Here is an 18,169-nt window from a genome sequence, read left to right on the forward strand (position 1 = left end):
CTGCATCTTCGTGCCATTATTGAAAAGCGGTGGGACAATATCCCACAGGCCAAAATCAACAGCCTGATCAAGAGATTTGGCACTGCGTGATTCAAATTGTGGTCACGACAGACGCTAAATGGTTTTCAATCCAAACCTGTACCGGCATATTTGTTTCCAGTCAGGTTAATTATTTCAGTTGACTGATTTCCTTATGTCATCTTAAAGCTCAGTAAAATCATTGACATTTCATGTCACGTTTATACAGTGGGGATAACAAGTATTTGATACACTGCCGATTTTGCAGGTTTTCCCACTTGCAAAGCATGTAATAAAATGCAAATTAATTATAAAAAAATCATACAATGTGATTTTCTGGATTTTTGTCTCTGTCTCTCACAGTTGAATTGTACCTATGATAAAAATGACAGACCTCTACATGCTTTGTAAGTAGGAAAGCCTGCAAAATCGGCAGTATATCTAATATTTGTTCTCCCCACTGTATATTTTGCTTCTGTGTAAATAAATGTTGTTCTCTACTAATGTCCCTTTTTTCTTGGCAGTGGGACAGAAGTCTCCCTCTCTCACTCTTTCTTTCAGTTCAATAATAAAAATTCATGTTAAAATGTAAAAATTGCTATTTGGCAAATAGTTTTGTATTTACAATACAATAAATATTAATTGAGATTGTCCACAACTATCTATTAAGGTGGTCTACTGGTCTAAGCCTCTGCCTCTGGCCCACATGTACTTCTACTATCTCCTCTGCCATTCCCCAGTGTCTCAGTCAATAAAGCATAATACACCCACAAATAGATTGTCAGCAGGAAAATTTGCAGAACATCAATTAACAGAAAATTATCATGAATCGATTAATGATCAGTAATAAGGTGATTAAATCATCCCATACTATAATTCAAATACAGAAAAAAAATCTTATTGAGATTGTAAAATAATATTTTTTTATATTTAGTAAATTCATTGAATTACAGATAGTAAGATAAATAGAAGATGAAAAACAACAAGGCAAAAAATCATATGGAGGATGTTTACAACAGACAGTATAATGTGTGTACAGTTCTTGTGTTTATAAAATTCTAAGCAGTTCAATTGTTAATGGAACCATTGAATGTCCCTCTTGCCAAGATGTTCGGTTCGGTTTCTCCCTCACCCAGAATAATCACCAGTCATAATGGCTTCAGTAAATCCACTAGAATTCTCAATTAACTGGGACATTTTATGACCATGTTGGGTTGTATTCCGCACAGTGAAGGAGAAGGTACATCTGTCTCCACCTCCACTGCACTGTAGTGTCCGCACTCTGCCCTCTCCGGGTTGGACAACAGTTTAGCCCATGTATTGTAATTACGGGTCATATCCCTTTGAACTCAGGACACGCTGGACAGTTACTGTTTCATTTCCGTAGTGAACAAACACCGAATTCCCCGTGTGTTGGTGTAACACGTCTCCCTCTCTCTTTCAGTCACCCTTCACTTCTGTCTCTTTCTCCCTTTATTTCGCTCCCTCTTTCTCTCAGTCTTTCATTCTCCCTCTCGTTGAGAGATGCAGATTTCTCGCCTTTGCTTGTGTTTGTCTCCTGTATCTCTGTGTCTCTCTTCGACACCTTGGCGCTCACGAGGAAATGCATATTTTCAGCTCGTCAGAGCAGATGATTTTCTGGGCCCCGGTGTTCTGTGCTCATAACGCCCCTATGAACCTGTTGCCGGCCGTGAAACGCATAGTAATATTCACAGCTCATCATGCTGCACATTTGTCTAGGTGTTGAATAGCCGTGGAACAGGAGGGGGCAGATGGGTTCACTCACCTAGGCATGAATGTACACGCAGCAGTATCCCTGGTTCTGCATTATGAAGATTTATTGAGTGTGGTGTAGGTGTGTCATTCCTGCTGTTTGGTGGTTCTATCTTCCCTGTACAGACCTTCAATAGAGTTGTACAGATAACACTTCTCGTCAAGGTTAATTGAATGCACTTTTAGGCCTGTATTCACAAAGAGTCTCAGAGCAATGGTCTCTTGGAGCATAATGAATAGGATGAAATGGACTGAGAACAACTGCTGTTAGCTCGGCACTCACTGAGATGCTCAGGGTAGTGAATGGGACATTTCTTTCCGAGAAAGGTGCCTTAAAATGTGCCTGAGAGAATCTGCTGCCTCACAGGCTGATGTTTAAGGAACTCCTGCCAGGTTAAAGCCAACATTCTTTTGAATCAGCCAGTGAAATTCAAGATATTACGCATAACCTTGTTTATTGGATAGTCATCAGAAGACAGCAGACAGGCAGCACGTAGCATATTGGTTATCACATCTTACTGGACTGAATCTCAAGCTGACAAGTGAAAAAAATGTCCCAAATATAGAACATACCTAAAATGTGTAAGTCAGTAGGATGGCGGTGCCTGCTAAAGGCCTGAAGTGTGAAATATCTTTTCATTAAATTAGCCTACTTGGTTAAGTTTAGGGTCACGTTTAGGTTTAGAGTTTCTAGGTCGCCTTTGACGTACGCAAATCTTTCTATTATATGGCCAATAAAAAACAATTGTTCTTAAGCACATTACATTGCATAGTGCCTTAGTTGTTATTATAAACCTGTTAACAAATGTAATGTATGTAATACCAAAATGTAATAGTATATATTTAGATTATATACCATAATCAAAAAATGTGGTTGTGGTTAGGGTTAGGGTCTAATATACAATGGCTCGCAGCCAAGCAGAGTCCAGAGTTTAAACCACCCAGTATAACATGAATGATGGTGTCCAGACATTCCTCCCAACGGGTGTGAGCCACCATTGCCTTTTTATGGTATAGTATGGACCTACGACTCCTGAGGTTTGGATGAGGTTTAGGAATGCAAGGTGAAGAAATGTAAACTGGGGGAAAGCGGCTCATTTCAAAATTGTCTATGATTTTATAAACCGTAAACGCCCGCCACGCAGGCATGTACATTGGCATGTGGATGAACTTGCGCACGCAGATTCCTTCCATCTCTCCAGAGAGCATTTAAGCTGAGGGCCTCTTCCAGTGTTAGAGCAATGCCTGTGTCGTGCAGCATACATCCTGGCTACTTCTGTGAGAGTAGACTGAGGATGTAGCTTACTTATTCCCGGATCCTACAGTTTCTGTTCGCGTCGTAATTCTATGGTTGTTTCTGTCTGTGAGTTTCATCAAAAGGGCTATATCACATTGAAAGGAGTGTGTCGTGTTGTTCTAGTATTAGTTATTATTGCTGTGTATTTGTTGTCATTGTTCTCTTTTCCCTGTGCGTTCCAAATGCCACGCTGTTCCCTTTGAGTGCACTGTGTTTGACCAGGGAGCTGTGCCAATCACAGCCTATTATAACCCTTCAACTCAGCTCTGGACTTCATAACCAATCTCACTATTTGGTCATTTTAGTGTATGTGTTTCTGATGATATGTATAAACACTGCCTCCTAGTGGCTTTTAAAATGTTTTTTTTTTTATTGTTAGATGCAGCAAAGAGGTGATTGAGATGCAGTAGAAGGATGTGAAAAGGAATGTTTTGTACCTTTATTTACACAAACATTTGCTGATATCAAGCTCTCTTTCAAAGTTGAGCCTTGTATTATAACAACAAAAATACATACATGCAAACAAGACATAAATGAAGAAAAACTGTAAATATACAATCAAATAAAAATATAATATATAAAACATTTACATTTTCTTAAAGTCACTAAAACGTTTGACCTAAGACCACTCTGAATGGTATTCCATGAGTATGGAGCAAACTATTCAAAAGCAATTTTACCCATTTCCGAATAGGCCTGTGGTATCTCCAGCACTGTCCAGTCTTGAGAGCGTGTTTAGTAATATCTGTTCTTCCAGTTAATTTTGTCTGTAAGATATTTAGGCAGTCAGGGCTTGATCCAATTTCTCTAAGGGTAAGGAACATGAAAATGTGGACAGGTGGGTGGATCCCTTTCATAAGCCTCCTGTAAGAAAGGTTGATGCCAAACCTCAGTTGAATTCAAACGTTCTTCAGACAACTCTGCACAGATTTCTTTTTATAGTTTTCTCTTTCAGAAACAACAGTCCAATCAAGCCCAATCTGGTGGGTTTTCCAGTAAGATTTCATGTTTGTTCAGTTTTATGACAAGACTGATTCATACTGGAAAACGTGTGTGGTGTGCAGGACCGGTCCTGGATTTTCTGCCTTAGGGAGGACAAAAAAAATGCCACCGATCGGGGAGGGCGGTATCTAATTGTCAAAATGCCTAATGGGAGGGCCAGCCCTCGGGGGGGTGTAATGTTCATAGGCTGTTTATATACAAGCAGATTTTTTCAGAAATGTTGCATGCAGATATTTAGTGCAAGCGCTAGTGTCATAGATGAGACCAACACATCAGGAAAAAAAACCTTTACCTGGGAATCCTCCAGTCAGAATCCAAGAAAAGTTACCTGAATTTGGCACCCCTCACCTTACAACCCAATTACCAGAAATGTTGGAGGCTATGGAAAATGTAAATTAAAAACTGAATGCAATGATGTGCATATCATTTAAACCCTATATTCAATCGAAAATAGTACAAAGACAATATTTAAAAATGCTTAGTGAGACATTTCATTGTTTCTTGAAAAATACAGCTCTGGAATTGTTTTTTATATTTAAACAATATATTTCCTTTCCAAAAATGTTTAAAAGGAAAGTTTTGAGTGTGGAACAAAGGCATTCAATTTTTCCGCAGTCTTTTAATTTTAACCTTTCTTTTCCTCACTCAAAACCTTTCTTTCTGACTTTTTTGGAAAGGAAAGAAAAAAGTGCAGTGGTCTCTTAATTTTTTCCAGCCAAACACATTGATGCCAGCAACACGCCAGCAACACGTTCAGGCCCGGCAGCCACAGGAGGGCAAAAGGTGGCATTGCCCTCTCAGATAAATACTTGTTTTTGTTTCCCCATTTATCATTAAAATATTCAGAGAGTCCAAAGAAATCTCAGTATGCAAGGCTGAAACCCAATATTGGACGGCTGTGATCTTTGGGCCCTCAGGTGGCACTGCTTTAAAAACAAATCTGTACTGGACATCACTGCATGCGCTCAGGAACACTTCCGAAAACCATTGTCTGTGAACACAGTATGTTGCTGCAACCACAAATGCAAGTTAAATCTCTACCATGCAAAGAAACCATATATAAATAACTTCCTGAACCGCCGCTGCCTTCTCTGGGCCCGAGCTAATATAAGACGGCCCAAGGTGAAGTAGAAAACTGTCCTGTGGTCTGACAAATAAGTCCACTTCCTCCGGACTTAAGAGGAGAGGGACCATCCTGCTTCTTATCAACGCACAGTTCAAAAGCCAGCATCTGTGATGGTATGGGGGTGCACATCTGTGTGACTGGCACATCTGTGAAGGCATCATACAGTGGATATAAAAAGTCTACACACCCCTGTTAAAATGCCAGGTTTGTTTGATGTAAAAGAATGAGACAAAGATAAATCATGTCAGAACTTTTTCCACTTTTAATGTGACATATAATGTGAACAATTCAATTGAAAAAACAAACTGAAATCTTCTAGGGGGAAAAATGAATAATAAAAACCTTACAATAACCTGGTTGCATACGTGTGCAACTTACAACTGGGGATGTGGCTGTGATCAGAATTAACCAATCACATCCAAACTCATGTTAAATAGAAGTCATTACACACCTGCCATCATTTAAAGTGACTCTGATTAATCACAAATATAGTTCAGCTTTTCTAGTAGGATGTTCCTGACATTTTCTTAGTTGCATCTCAGAGCAAAAGCAATTGTCCGCAGATAGCTTCGAAAGCATCAGAGGGATCTCATAATTGAAAGATATATGTCAGGAGAAGGGTACAAAAGAATTTCCAAAGCATTAGATATACAATGAAATACAGTGGAGACACTCATAATCAAGTGGAGAAAATATGGCACAACAGAGACATTACCACGAACTGGACGTCTCTCCAAAATTAATGAAAAGACAAGAAGAAAACTGGTCAGGGAGGCTTCCAAGAGGTCTACAGCAACATTGAAGGAACTACAGGAATTTCTGGCAAGTACTGGCTATGTGCTACATGTGACAACAATCTCCTGTATTCTTCATATGAATGGGCTATGGGGTAGGGTGTCAAGACAGAAGCCTTTTCTTACAAAGAAAATCATCCAATCCCGGCTGAAGTTTGCAAAAACAAACATGTGTTATGGTCTGATGAAACCAAGGTTGAAATTTTTGGCCATAATTCTAAAAGGTATGTTTGGTGCAAAAACAACACTGCACATCACCCAAAGAACACCATACCCACAGTGAAGCATGGTGGTGGCAGCATCATGCTTTGGGGATGTTTTCCTTCAGCTGGAACCGGGGCCTTATTCAGGGTGGAGGAAATTATGAACAGTTCCAAATACTGCCACACTGGTGAATGGGAATACATTACACTCTAAAATCTACAGCAATTGGTCGCCTCGGTTGCCAAAACCTTACAGGGTATTGTTAAAAGAAGAGATGATGTAACACAGTGGTAAACATGCCCTTGTCGCAAACATTTTTAAACGTGTTGCTGGTATCAAATTCATAATGTGCATGTATTTTTCCAAAAACAATAAGATTTCTTAGATTCAACATTTGATATGTTGTCTTTGTACTATTTTCAATTAAATATAGGGATAAATTATTTGCACATCATTGCATTCTGTTTTTATTTGCATTTTATGCAGCGTCCCACCTTTTTGGGAAACGGGGTTGTATGCTAACGTAGCATTAGCAGGCATTAAGGGAACAGAGAACTAGATTCCTTACGTATCGTTCTTGTGGGGGAATACAGCAAGGAATAAAAACCTGTACGGCACAATTCAACCAATCCAGTAAATTTAGTCAGAGGTCAAGATTAAGCATTGCCTTGTTGAAGTCTAAAGCTCTTTTTCTGTAGTTCCCCTTGCAAAAATTTGCATCTTTCAGGGAACCCACACGGGGGGTATTGTATTGTATTGACAGGAACGCTTCGACACTGCAGCTGTTTCAGTGGAAAGGGAGCATTTCCTCCATAATGTGTGGGTGAGAGATGAAAAGATGCCGATGTTTCAACTCCCCAAGCAGTTGACATGATTTTCCCAGCAAGGAGTGAACAGGCCCAAAGGTCCGACGAGGCAGCTCCACTGAACCAGTATCACTGGGACAACACAGGAGATCTGCTATGATGCCATTTCGTCCATGGAGAAATGCTGCGCGTTGCTCCTTTTACACGTGCGTATCTTTTCAATGACATTGGGTTTTCTCCCACTTAGATAATGAGATGAGAAGGTGGATTTTTTCCCTGGTCAGGGGAAAGAAAACTTCAGGGTCCTCTTGACCAAGATGAACAAACCGGTCTCTGCAACACATGTTTTTCACGAAGACCATCCCCAGGGGTGAGACTTAGGCCCACCTAAATAATTCAGGCCCAGGGTGGGAGAACAAAGCGTATTTGTTATTTTATTGCTCTCTCGTCCAGTTTTGTTTAATATGTAGTATACTGTTTTGTACTGTTTATGTATGTCTAAAAATATTTTTCTATTTCACTAAGGTCTCTTGCCATTTTTGTAGCTACAGGATACTTAGGAGATGAAGGTCTCACTTTTGAAAGGTTGAAAAAAAAATATTTGATTAGCATTTGGATTGCATGCTATTATGTTACACTCTTGATTGGAGTTTCATGAGTAATTTAATTTGTATTCATGTCTTTTGGCTTCTCCTCAAGTCGACATGAGAGAGGCATTTTCTCGCAGACCAGAACCAGTGCCAAACATATAGTGGAAATACCACACACACACTCAAACACACACACAAACCCACCAAGAGCTGATTCTACAGAAACTTTATCTCCTTGATGTGACAGAGTAATAAAATATTGTTCTCTGAGCAGCTGAATTCATTGGTGGGGATTCTGCAAACCAAGTCTGAATGCTCGTGTGCTTCCCAAATGCTCCTGTGTGGTTCACTAGTCCCGACCAGAGCCTTATGGGAGAACACTGTTTTTCTATGTTTAGGGGACCATTTGAGATACAACCCAGGCCCTGATTGACTAGTTCACCCCTGTCTGAACAAAAAAAAATAGGGAGAGAGTGAGAGAGATAATTATGCACGTCAGCTGCAATTCATTGACATTAGATCAAAGTATCAAGACAATAATAATCATAACTTGACAGCATAATTAGTCCGTCGTTTACCTCATCACCTTGACGGTTCTCTTTTTTTGTTTTCCATAGTTATAACGCCATTGAAATTAACAGCGTATTTAACCGTACTATCAGTTTGAGGGTGAGAACGTTTGTGTGTGTGTGTGTTTGTCCGCACACGCCGGCATTTATATTCGTGTGTTGGTATGTGTGTGTTGTTATGAGTTCAGATTTTGGTGTACTGGGAAATTGCCTCCCCATTCTCCTCTGCTGGTTACAGCCTCACAGTGTGATTTGGCTGCTGTTCACACCACACAGCTGCAACTCCGAGACTCCCTCAGGGGCTGTCTTTCTCTATACTGCCCTTTCCCCATCTCTTAATTTCTTCTCCCCTTCATTCTTTCTCTTTTTTCCCCCTTGTGCTCTCTCTCTCTCTCTTTCTTTCTTTCTCTCTCTCTCTCTCTCTCTCTCTCTCGCTCTCGCTCTCGCTCTCTCGCTCTCGCTCTCTCGCTCTCGCTCTCTCGCTCTCGCTCTCTCGCTCTCTCGCTCTCTCGCTCTCTCTCTCTCTGGGCATCCAGACAGTGAACTAGAAATCAATAAGCCACTAAGAGACTGACAGATTCTGTTATTTACATCGGCTGTGAACGTGCTGCGGTTCTCGCTCTCTCTCGCACTCTCTTTACTCCTTAGATGCCTTACAGTTCACAGGCCCAGTGTTTATGTTCAGCTACGTCAGTCCACTATGAACACGGCAATTAACCAGTGATAAAGCATGCAGACATACTGTTCCGCTAGAAGACAAAATAGCAGACAAGACTCCCATTTCACTCTCCTGAAGCCCCTGAAGAAAATCAATGCGTCATTTAACTTATAGTGACTCCCTTTTTCCAGAAGGTATAAATGTATGCATTTACTCCCATTGTGCAGAACAACAGGGGCTAAAAGGGCAAAAGTAAAGGCAAATACTCGTATTGAACAATGTCTTTATTTCTTCTATGGTTTTAAGAAGGTGGAATGCTTTCACAGGCCTTGACAGGAATATGCGTTACGGCCACCAGGGGGCCCCAGAGACAGGCCATTGAAATTGTCTGCTGGACAGCCTGTCATATCCACAATATCATACCGAGACTGTAGGCTTTTAGAAGACAGTTTGGTAAAAACAGCAGACCTGGGTTCAAATACTATTTAAACTCAACTTTTATTAATGTATAATTTTAAATTTATTTGTGAAGCAATTTTCAATATATAGAATTATCTCTGAGGAATAATAAAAATAGATTTTAGGACAGTGGCATTGATTCACACTGCAGTTAAAAGTATGTCTTCATATAGCGTGAGGTCCTGTTTTAAAGGAGTCAAGGGTCTCCTATCATTTGGTCCGAGTAGCTCTTATCAATGCACTTCAGACTGCCTGGAGAGACACATATGGATATTGACCAACTAGCCAAGTCAGCTAAGTTTTTTAACTAAGTTTAAGTAGTAATTGACCTCAGGTGTGGTAAGAGACCCAATGAAGACGTGATCCCCCTTGCCTTTGTCAAGGATGCCTTATTACTGTACTTTCAATGCGTTTGGGAAAAAAATTATGTTTTACTATTTAAAAATAAATCCTAGCTTTTGATACATAATGTATAGACATTTCAAGCAACATTTCAACTTTGAACTTATATTTGGGGAAGATATAAAGTCAGTGCTAAGGTTTGTATCACAATCAGCAAGATAGGAATAGTATGGCATTTGGGACGGGCTATTCCTAGAGGGCTGTGGTATTTTACTGTCCTCTTAACGAACCTGATAATTCACTTCAACTAACAACAACAACATCTTGCCTGATATATCACTTCAACTAACAACAACAACATCTTACATCAGCAACCTCCAGTTTAGATTCAGATGGCCATTACTGTAGAAACAGTAATGTTTCAAGTAGAATTACCATGCAATTTATTTGCATTTAGGTGTAAACAGTGTTTTTAAAGTAAAACTTAAGGGCCTGTTTTGCAGACAAAGATTAAGCATAGTCTGGAACAAATCAATCAAGGCCAATGGAGAACTCTACTGAACTAGATTTCTTTAGACTAGGCCTAATCTGTGTCTGCGAAACCAACCTCAAGTGTAAAACTATTAAGCATTATGTGTTTTCCAGGGGTGGTGGCTCGGACCGCTGGAACACGCTAGGTCACATCAAAGTCAAGCTTAAGGGCTGGTTTCAAAGACATACAGTTAGGTCCGGAAATAATTGGACACTGACAGAATATTTGTTATTTTGTCTGATTACCAAATATATTCAAGTTACAGTTAAATTATGAATATTAGCTTAAAGTGCAGTCTCTCAGCTTTAATTTGAGGTATTCACATCCAAATTGGAGGAAAGGTTTAGGAATTAGTCGCAATATAACCGTATACAGTTTCAGTAAAGGCTTACCATAACGTAACTACTCTATGTTAAGCCAGCAAATGGGTTTGTCTATCCTGATCCAAAACGCATGCATGGATGCGTATTTCGAAAATCCACCAGAAACAGTTGCAATATAACAGTAAACTGTTTTATTTCAGGCTTAATATAATGCAGATATTAACGGATTTAGCGAGCAAAGTTTTCATCTATACAGAATAAGTCATAATGCATACTTCGCTTCGTCTGCGAGGAGATATGAACTCGGGATCTATAGTTCACAAGTCTGCTTTTCAAACAAGTACGCTATTTAGGGTCAGTCAGTCAGTCAGTCAGTGACTCACTCACTTACTACACTCACTCAGTAAGAGACATTTGCTCTTCTTGGCCGACTCTGCTTACGCAGTCCGGCAAAAATGAACATTAATGATTTTGTTAATTTGTCCAATTAAACATGAGCCCCTGAAATAAGGGGATTGTGTATGAAAATGGTTGCAATTTCTAAAAGTTTCATACAATATTTTTGGTCAACACCTTGGATCTTGGTTGTTTCATTTCAAATCCATTGTGGTGGCCCACAGAGCCAAAATTATGAACATTTTGTCAGTGTGCAAATATTTCCGGACGTAACTGTGGATTAGTAAAAATATAGTCCCACAATCAAGCTCAATGGAGACGTGCTAAGAAAACTACAGCATTTTAAACGAAAATACTGTACATCTTGACTAGCTGTTGTAATACAGTGGGGAGAAAAGTATTTGATACACTGCCGATTTTGCAGGTTTTCCCACTTACAAAGCATGTAGAGGTCTGTCATTTTTATCATAGGTACACTTCAACTGTGAGAGACGGAATCTAAAACAAAAATCCAGAAAATCACATTGTATGATTTTTAAATAATTAATTTGCATTTTATTGCATGACATAAGTATTTGTTCACCTACCAACCAGTAAGAATGCTGGGATGGGCTACAGGACAATAGGCAAGCAGCTTGGTGAGAAGGCAACAACTGTTGCCACAATTATTAGAAAATGGAAGAAGTTCAAGATGACGGTCAATCTCCCTCAGTCTGGGGCTCAATGCAAGATCTCACCTCGTGGGGCATCATTGATCATGAGGAAAGTGAGGAATCAGCCCAGAACTACAAGGCAGGACCTGGTCAATGACCTAAAGAGAGCTGGGACCACAGTCTCAAAGAAAACCATTAGTAACACATTATGCCGTCATGGAGTAAAGGTCCCCCTGCTCAAGCCAGCGCATGTCCAGGCCCGTCTGAAGTTTGCCAATGACCATCTGGATGATCCAGAGGATGAATGGGAGAAGGTTATGTGGTCTGATGAGACAAAAATAGAGCTTTTTGGTCTAAACTCCAGTCGCCGTGTTTGGAGGAAGAAGAAGGATGAGTACAACCCCAAGAACACCATCCCAACCGTGAAGCATGGAGGTGGAAACATCATTCTTTGGGGATGCTTTTCTGCAAAGGGGACAGGACGACTGCACAGTATAGAGGGGAGGATGGATGGGGCCATGTATCGCGAGATCTTGGCCAACAACATCCTTCCCTCAGTAAGAGCATTGAAGATGGGTCGTGGCTGAGTCTTCCAGCATGACAACAACCCGAAACACACAGCCAGGGCAACTAAGGAGTGGCTCCGTAAGAAGCATCTCAAGGTCCTGGAGTGGCCTAGCCAGTCTCCAGACATGAACCCAATAGAATATCTTTGGAGGGAGCTGCAAGTCCATATTGCCCAGCGACAGCCCGAGACCTGAAGGATCTGGAGAAGGTCTGTTTGGAGGAGTGGGCCAAAATCCCTGCTGCAGTGTGTGCAAACCTGGTCAAGAACTACAGGAAACGTATGATCTCTGTAATTGCAAACCAAGGTTTCTGTACCAAATATTTAGTTCTGCTTTTCTGATGTATCAAATACTTATGTCATGCAATAAAATGCTTATTAATACTTAATTACTGTGATTTTCTGGATTTCTGGATTCCGTCACTCACAGTGGAAGAATACCTATGATAAAATTACAGACTTGTACATGCTTTGTAAGTGGGAAAACCTGCAAAATCGGCAGTGCATCAAATACTTGTTCTCCCCACTGTAGTTGTAGAAAGTTGTTTTATGTCACAGCAGACTAAAGATACCACATTCAGATCAAGAGGTTGAGATGCTGCTGGTATCTCTTATCCAGCTGAGTTAAAGTGTTGGATCAGTAACTGAAAGGTTAATTGATTGAATTTCAGACCCAACAAGGTGAAAAAGGGTTAAAATATATTCAACTGTGGTAACTGTGCCTTTTTAAAACATGCTTAAACTTAGAAATGAAGGTGTTGCAAACTTTGTCGGTGTGAAGTGTTGTAGCGAGGAAGTCTCATGAAATGCATCCACCATTAGTAGGTCACACTTTGTGACTGATGAGCAAGCTGTCTAGCTATGTGCTGAAAATTGCTAGCCTGCTCCCTCCTTGGCAAGCAAGCTGCTTGGCTGAACACAGAATATTAGCTGTTAACTCACAGTTCTCTGATTGGCTAAATGGATCTTAATCATTGCAAGACTTGAGCTAAAGATTTGTTGAGTCTTGATACTTCAGCCTATCTCATGCAAAGTCCAAAAACTGGGCTGTTCAGATCAAACAAATTGTTCTAGAAACTTTTTTAAGGGGGATTTGAAATCCTGCGTGTAGCAGTTTTTCTTTCAATATTAAATCATTGCTGGGAAACAAAGAATTATGTTTATTTATATAGAAAATGTCAAAAGGAAACGATGCTCTTTGTTGAGAAGATATCATTTTTTCAAGTAAGAATTTGTCTAGGAATGTCTGGGATTGGTCTAAGTGGGGAGGGGAAAACTGAGAACTTGCTTTAATGGCAGAGAAGTAAGATAACTCTTTCTTCTTAGTCTGTTGGTCAATTTACAGCCTGCTGTTGTGGCAATACTCTTTGAAGGTACAATTCCACCTGAACAGGCTTCAGGGAAATCATCATTTTTGACTGCACTGGGCCTTTTGGTGTAAACATTGTTTAGCACTTCAACTATTGACATGTTTTGAGCTTGACCATTTTCTATTTAGTACTGTGAATGAGGTGTGAACGCTGCCTGCCAGCATTGTCCCTGTCATGATCAAACAGGGTAGTCTAGTGATAATTTGTGACACTTGGCGATTCCATCCTTGCTAGTGTCACACGAGGCGTCCCTCAGAGATTCATTCTGGGACTACTCTCTTTATACTGCCACCCTGGGCTGTCCTTAACAACTAGTTGCTGCACTTAATTGAGTTCAGGAGGAGTGACCGTGTTAACATCACCAGTCTCTGACTGTCTGGAGACCCAATTCATCCTCTAGACTGACCCTTCAATGGCACCCTATTGGGTCAGAAGAAGTGCGTTTAATAGGGAACAGTGTGCTGTTTGGACTGCAGACAAACTGTCTTCCATCTTTTTCAGATACAGAGAGCGTCAGAGTCTGATTATGTTAATATTTTATTTTAATGTATTTTGAAGTCAAATGAAATATTACTGTAAATTCAGCTTTTACTGTAGCTTCCAGACATCCGGAAGCCTCATAGAAATCCGAGCTGCTGAAAACGATTTTATTTGACGGAAAGCATAATAAGGTGGTCAAAAGCAGATTTGCGTGCGTGTGTCTGTGTGCCTGCGTGTGCACGCTATGTTCACTTTGTGTCTGACTCGGTGGAAGCGGTGGAGGGGGGTGTGTTGTATTCCAGTGTGACGCATGGTTTTGTCTGGGCTAGGGTAACTCTGCTCTGTAATGTGAGAAAATCACACCCCTAGGGCTGTGAAAACACACAATACAGTCTCCCACAGTTCCTCTAGAGAGGGCCAGCACCCCATCTGACCTCATCTCCCTGCACTCTGCAAATACACATCTACACCTCACACACCCGTCTCCTTCAACTTTAACCAGGCTCCAATCACTTGGACGGTTGGTGTCCTTCAGTGCCATGTTGTTCTCCAGTTCATCCAGTTTGAACTTCTGCGTCTTGTGAAATGTCGGTACTATAATTTAAAGCTGCAATGTTAAGTATACCTTTGTGTGTTTTGGAAAACCCCATAAAAATGTCCTGATGGATCATTACAGAAAATGCCTCCTGGTGTAGGTAATCTGACTCAAGACGTTATCTTCATTGACCACTCCGACTTAGTTAATAGATAACTTATTTGTGGAATTTATTAAACCTGGCTAAAAGCCAACTTTCTTGTGGACTTTGTGGACATTTTTTGTTGTTGTATCCCAGTGTCACACATTGTCTTTCAGATATTTCCGAGCTTCACAACAATAAATACTGTATCAACAGTAGCCCCTTGGCATCACAACTTTGATAAAACTGTCCTTTCCTCAGAGTACGACCGTAAAAGAGACCAGGCTGGCCTTTTAGCTTAGTTCCTATAGAACCAGTTAACATCCATCTGCCCCAGTCCTGCTTCTAATTACAGTCTAGAGAGGGGACGGCCAAGTTTATTACACAAATACCACAGAAGCACTCATACCTTCCTAAACAACTCCCTCCATCCCCCTTCTGGCTTTGTGTCTCCAGAGTCTAGTCCCAGAAAGTCAATGAGTAAACCACCCCCCCCCCCCCACCACCACCACCTTGTCATATCACCTCCGCCGCACGTTTGGGATTTTTGACCTTTGGGTACCTCTGTAGCCCTACTTCCCCCAAACTCTCCACCCCCTGCCTCATCCAGGTAGACTCATTTCCTGGCTCCGTCAAGAGACATTCAGGCAGGCGGACGGGGTTTTACACACGCACGAGCTAAGGCGAACGGCAGGGCCATCTCTGCGCTGTCCGTGTGACCTCATTCTGGCTAGCCAATCTGTATCCACGGCTCTGTCCCAAATGGCATCCTATTTGCTGTATGGGGCGCGGCGTGAAGTAGTGCGCTCAGTAGAGATTGGGGGTCGTTTTGGGATGCAGACCTCCATATGGGAACGTGAGGAATATAATGGATTTTTCGCAATGAATAAAGGAGAATCATTTTGGATGATTGTTGTGATAAACTTTAGATTTAAAAACAAGTTTTATGGAGAAAATAATGTTAATAACAGCAGTGTCATGCCTTTGGCTACGACATAGTACACAAACTCTGCTGTACCATCTATAAATATAGGTTCAAACATAAACACAGGCTCACTTTTATAGGATGCATTGAACCAATGCCCAAAGCAATTACATCCTAAAAATAACTAACGGTTTTCATCCATCTTTGTGCGTGTTTGTGTGTATGCCTGTGTACTGTATCTCTGTGTGTGTGTGTGTGTAACAACTTCCATCAGACTGAATGAAAAGTCTCCAATTCAAATTGGGTAGCTCCCAGACGGATTCTGCCTTTACAGCAGTGCTTTTTTGTTTTCATGTCTCGAAAAACTTGGTAAATCCGCTTTTCTGCACAGTAACATTTAAAGGCACCTTCATTGTCATCAAATCATTTTCCATTTTCATTTGTGGAACGCTGTATAGTCTTTCAACTCCGATGTGAAATCGCTAAATAATCTAGGAAAAAAGATGAATGTGTATGTTAACCGGAATTGAATAGAACATCAGTGGATTAAATCGTCACATCGTTTATGGACAGACATTTGATAGCCTTTCTCGATCGAGTCTGCTGGAAAGATTCAGGAGTGAGTGCAAACATTACGTAACACATACCTCTATAGCATGCCCAGAAAAATGTGGCTGGATCTCTGCGCTGTATCCATTCCTTTCCAATGACCTACTGTAAAACCGGGAGCCGAAAATTTCAATGGAATCGTCACAATACAACAGACTGTGAAATTGTCCCAAAAGACACCCTTTTCTATGTTTAGTGCACTACATTTGATCAAAAGCCATGCAGGTTTCCCTTCCGACCCTGGTGAAAAGTAGTGCCCTGTGTAGTGAATAAGGGGCTGGATGGAAGACCCCTGAGGCCCTCTGGGAACGTCAGAGGTTCGCGTGAGACACCAGGAATCTGTCCATTATATAGGTCAGTGTGCTTGACTTCCCCTCTAAACCCATTCCGCTGATATGTGTTGATATGATTATTTGATATCCATAAGTTGATTGGTCTTTCAGGTCCAGCTGGCGTAATGGTCTTAACAGTCTTAAGCTGGCGGGGCGCTGGGGCGGCTGGGATTGGGGGACTTAAATCAGTGACTATGTTGCAACAGTGTTTTATTTGTGTGTGTGTGTGCGTGTGCGCTTTTCTTCACTATCTTAATAAGAACGACTTTAACAGTATTGCGTAATACAAGCATATGGACATATTTCCATTATGCTCTGCATGGGCTTTGGGCTTTGTGTTTAACCAACACTTTTGATGAAGGGAAAAATACAGTTTTTAAAAGTTTTTACCATTTTCTTATTGAGAGTAATTCTCTGAGTTGGCTGGACTTAAGGATGTGAAAATGAGCTAAAGTGTATTTTCACTACAAAACCCATCGTAGAACGTATAAAAACATGTTAAATCCACATTAATCTCTTGATCTACCTTAGATGGACAAGAAATGTTACTTTCTTAATCACTCGACAAAGCTTTTTTGAAGTTAAAAAAATTAAATAATTCATGTTGTAAGGCAATACTACGTAGGTTAAGTGATTGTGTGTCTAAATGTTGTGCAAACTCACAATCATGTTGCAGCTGGTTGCCTTACAATTGTAAGTTGAATCAACTAACTGCAGCCAAGTGAAATTAATTAAAAGATGCTTGTTCAGAAAAAAGTGGTGTCTGCTTCAAACTACTAAAATCCACCCCCATTCGTTGATTTTAGGAATTGTTACATAAAGGTGTTTTGCATTTATATTGGTTAAATAATCTTATTCTGTAAGAATGCCTGTTATTTTGCTGATTTAAAAAAATTAAATAAATCTAGCAAAATAAATCATCCTATACCGCACAGAGATATATATATTTTTATTTTTTTCTCTTTTAAAAAATACCAATCTTTTAGTGTTTGGTGTCGTTGCACCAGTTTTATGAGAAGGCTGCTCCAGTATAGTTTAGAAAGTCTCCATGATAAATCTTCTTTAGCCCGGTAGTCATTCTCAGTGCAGGTTGCAGTGGGTGATTGTAAGTTCAAATTGCAGGATATCCTCCCTTTGGCTGGATTCCAATAGAAATCACACAGTACTTGTGGCCTGAGGAGGTCCGGCGGTCTACACTGCTGCCTGGAGTGCACATGACCTTCTGCAGTATGGGTTTGTTTCTCTACCATCGCTCTTTCTGCAGAAACATTAGTCTCAGTCTTTCCCCATTGCTTCTATACATTAAAGCATGAAACAATTGTAATTTTTATAAAGCAGCACACTGCAGACCATAACTGACATTGACCCAACGTACCTTCATGGGCACAAACTGTGATAAAGGTTCTATCACTGCTGGTTGTCTTACAATTGTACACTGAATTCACATTCCCCCCACTGTCTCTAGTGGAAACAGTTCCAGCGGCACATCCCTTTGGCTTGGGGTGACGGCTCTTTCGTCCTCTCGTAGCTTGTTGTGTTCATGACTCTGTTGGTCCTGTGCTCACCATAATCCTCTCTGTGGCGTTAAGTCTCTCAGCATGCCACGACACACAGTCAATACTACTGTACGAAACACTCACACGTCTCCCTCACATGCTAGCCAAAGGCT

The 18,169-nt window shown here is 40.7% G+C and overlaps 1 protein-coding gene across 1 annotated transcript in view; it reads left to right on the forward strand.

Annotated features, from left to right (window-relative positions):
- The window catches only part of si:ch211-285f17.1 (sickle tail protein homolog), a 157,916-nt gene that overhangs the window by 18,224 nt on the left and 121,523 nt on the right, over positions 1-18,169 (forward strand). The window lies entirely within an intron of this gene.

Source organism: Esox lucius, chromosome 21 (assembly GCF_011004845.1).
Source record: "Esox lucius isolate fEsoLuc1 chromosome 21, fEsoLuc1.pri, whole genome shotgun sequence".
Taxonomy (NCBI): domain Eukaryota; kingdom Metazoa; phylum Chordata; class Actinopteri; order Esociformes; family Esocidae; genus Esox; species Esox lucius.